Source organism: Otolemur garnettii, unplaced genomic scaffold (assembly GCF_000181295.1).
Source record: "Otolemur garnettii isolate 467f Iridium unplaced genomic scaffold, OtoGar3 scaffold00080, whole genome shotgun sequence".
NCBI classification, from domain to species: Eukaryota; Metazoa; Chordata; class Mammalia; order Primates; family Galagidae; genus Otolemur; species Otolemur garnettii.
Genome location: NW_003852475.1, coordinates 3676280 through 3680187, shown reverse-complemented (window position 1 = coordinate 3680187; position 3908 = coordinate 3676280). Strand labels below are relative to the sequence as shown.

The 3908-nt window shown below is 36.2% G+C and overlaps 1 protein-coding gene across 4 annotated transcripts in view; it reads right to left on the bottom strand.

Moving 5' to 3' along the window:
- R3HDM1 (R3H domain containing 1) overlaps positions 1 to 1801 on the bottom strand; it is a 153186-nt gene extending 151385 nt beyond the window's left edge. For all 4 annotated transcript variants that reach the window (XM_023515842.1, XM_023515843.1, XM_023515844.1 and 1 more), the window contains exon 1: positions 1661 to 1801. The gene's annotated coding sequence lies outside the window, so the exon portion shown is untranslated. The remainder of the gene's footprint in view (positions 1 to 1660) is intronic.
- Positions 1802 to 3908: the final 2107 nt, after the last annotated feature.

Sequence of the window (3908 nt, the reverse complement as noted above, 5' to 3'; positions counted from 1 at the left end):
GGGGGGGGGCAGATCAGGTGAGGAGGGTGTTCCAACACAGTGCTGTGTGAGCTTGTGCAATCAACACCATGATGCAAGAGCCACACCTTTCTCATGCCAAGATTTTCCTGCTTCTCTAATGATATTTACTTTGTTCAATATACTTCTCATAGTCAGTCAACAATTTTGATGCACTATTCAACAAACTTTGGAGTGTTTCCATCAGTTCTGCTTGTTACTGGCCATCCTGACCTCTCTTCCTGAGTGGTGCTTTCCCTCCCTTCAGAAAAATGTTTAACCTATTTGTAGGTTAATAAATGGTTAATGCCATTTTCCTCATAGCAATCCCCATAAACTTGGACTGACATGTCCCTAATTTCAATTTCACTCTTGCCAAGTTTAACAGGAAACTTAGTATTTGTTTGTTGCTCTAATTCAAACTCCAACATTATCATGATGGTATATTAAAAACATGCAACAACAATGACTGTCACTCAACAAGACACCACCACATATTGACAGGAACACTACTGTGAGACACTGATTTACCAAGGTTATAAAACCTTACTAAGTTGTTTGTACAGTGCTGCCAACATATGCATATGGTGGCATGTTCACAAACTTAATTGTTAGACCTCCTATTTTTAAGAGGCAAAACTCAAGTGCCAGCTAACTACCTGTAAAACAAATAGCCAAGCTGATTTTTTCCATGCATAGTTATTGCTTCTACCAAAGGGTACAAATTATTTTTCTCAGATGAAAATCTTTGTTACTTATGAGAAACACAATTTTAAGGCAACTTTCCTGAAAAAGTATAATAGAAATTCTTATTATGAAACAGATGGACAAGTTGATATACATAATAATGAAGCAATCTACTTATGTTGTGGCAATAACTAAAATGAATATTTCTACTACATATCAAATAATTCTATTTCTCTTTAAGTTTTGGAAATTGGTAGGCCTTATAAATTTTAAATTCAAGTAGTTCTGAACCAGTGAAAAATAATAATTAAGAGAATATTAAAATACAGTTTTATTACTGTCAAGCAGAAGCCTAATTCTGAGTGCAAAGTACTTAGCTGTTAATAGTGAGCTCCAGCAATAATAAACCCTTAATTTAGGAACAATCTACAATTTGCTAATAAAGACACAGAATTTGATTTTCAATATTCTTTGTGTATGCTATATCATTAATTATGTGAGTTGGCTTTGTCTCTACCCTATAAATTTTCTTTTTTTTTTTTTTTTTGAGACAGAGTCTTACTTTGTTACCCTCGGTAGAGTGCTGTAACATCATAGCTCACGGCAACCTCCAACTCTTGCCTCAAGCAATTCTCTTGTCTTAGCCTCCCAAGTAGCTGGGAATACAGGTACCCACCACAATGCCCAGCTATTATTTTTAGAGACTGGGGTCTCACTCTGGAGCAGGCTGGTCTCGAACTTGTGAGCTCAGGGCAATCCACCTGCCTTGGACTGCTAGGATTACAGGGATGAGCCACTGTGCCTGGCCTATTGTACAAATATTTAACAAAAATAGTGAAACAGATTTAGAAAGGTTTGTGATGATGATGTGAAAATGTGCTTAAAACAAGCCACCAAGGTTAGGTAATGAAGAAAGTCTAAGAATAAATCTTCAATAGTAAAAACTTGAGTTAATGAGATTTAATTGTATGCTTACATCTTAAATCTTGTGCTGTATTTCTCAGAATGTCCAGCAACTTTCTCTGCAAAAACAGAAGCACAGGGTTTAACTATAAGGTAAAAAGATAATTCCCAACTGAATCATAGGAACTGGGACAACTACGGGACTGATTTCAGAAATTTAAAATTGTCTAAATCTAATTATTGGACAATAATGACAAACTTTAATTTTCTTGGTGCCTTAAATCTTGTACAATTTAAAATATTTAATCTTTAAAGGTCAAAACAACATTTGAACCTAGTACTCTCACAAATTTCCTAAGACATTCCAAATAAAAAAGAACAATTACTATATTTGTGAGCCATCTTATGAAAACAAATTTTTTAGAAATTTAACACATCATCTTAGAAGTAGGAAGTGCAACAACTACTTCTAACTACATCATCTTAGAAGTAGGAAGTTGCAACTTTGCAACAACTAAGATAATAACTGCTTCTGACAAGGTTCATAAATAGATGACAAAACCTATTATATGAGACTGCTGTCAAGATACATTTTGGCTACTGATAACTTTTAATTTCAAAGGTATGTTTACAATACAGCAGATCATCTTAACCAAGTGATCAAATTTACTATTATCAGTGATCAGATAGATTAACATTTTATGCTTTTTGATATAATGTAACAAGAAAGAAAATCACCTATGCTGTATTCACCCAAAAATATTTAATATGATAAAATGATAAAAATATTTAATCATTAGGAAACAATCAGACAAATTAGTTTGTGGACCATTATACAAGGCAGCTAGCTCACTCTTCAAAAGTATCAATGTTATTATGTGAAGCAGGTAGATTGCCTGAGCTCAGGAGTTTGAGACAAGCCTGAGCAAGAGCTAGATCCCATCTCTAAAATTAGCCGGGTGTTATGGCTGGCACCTGTAGTCCTTGCTACTGGGGAGGCTGAGGCAAGAGAATCACTTGAGCCCAGGAGTTTGAGATTGCTGTGAGCTATAATGCCATAGAACTCTACCCAGGGTGACAGAGTGAGACTTCGTCTCAAAAAAAAAAAAAAAAATCAATATTATGAAAAAAATTGGGAAGATCACAGAAGTCTATAGAGACATGTTGACAAATCTAATGTGTTATAATTGATTAGATTCTGGATTTTTCAAAAGGTTTTATGGAGGATACTTAGGGAACCACTGAGGTAGTATGAACATGGTTAGTATATTAGAAGATTGTATCATATAAATGTTAAATTTTCTTTGGTGTAATAAAAATACACTAGTGGAGGGAAGGGGGGAAAGTGAGCAAATGTTCCCAAATGTTAAGAACTGGTAAAGCCAGAAAGCTATTTGGGTGTTCATTATACACTATCTTTAAGCTTTTCTTTACAACCCTTTCCAGTAGGCCTTCTTCACTTTTCTATTTTGAGAAAAAATCTTATATCTACCTTGTAACTTTTTATTTATTAAGAATTTAGAACACCTTTTAAATTATGACAACATAGTATTTTCATTAGGATTATTTTTTTACAACAAAGTTATGGGGGGCAGGAAGACTATTATACAGCAATACCTCTCTAATAATAAATATACTACATTCTCCTTTTTTTTTGAGACAGAGTCTCACTATGTTGCCCTCAGTAGAATGCTGCAACATCATAGCTCACAGCAACCCCAAACTCTTACACTCAAGTGAGTGTCCGGTCTCAGACTCCCAAGTAGCTGGGAGTATTGGTGCTTGCCATAATGCCTGGCTATTTATTTATTTTTGTAGAGACAGAGTCTCATTGTATAGCCCTTGGTACAGTGCCATGGCGTCACACAGCTCACAGCAACCTTCAACTCCTGGGCTTAGGCGATTCTCTTGCCTCAGCCTCCCTAGATAGCTGGGACTACAGGCGCCTGCCACAACGCCTGGCTATTTTTTTGTTGCAGTTTGGATGGGGCCAGAGCCCTATTCACTGAGCCACAGGCACTGCCCCCAGCTATTTATAGAGACGGGCTCAATCGGCTCATCTCAGCCTTCCAAAGTACTGGTATTACAGGCATGAGCCACCGTGTCCAGTTACATTCTCCTTTTGAAAACTACCATACAGTACTATGATTTAGAGTAAAAATGCCCCTCTTTGAAATAAAAAATAGGATGTAGAGGACATTATCTGGCTAAGGGAGGGTCTTTCTCACTACTTCAAACCAAGTATTGTGGGTTTCTGATCTTCCTCACTCTACCACATACAGAGTAAGCCACTCTCTCCAAATGGTATTCTTCGATAGATT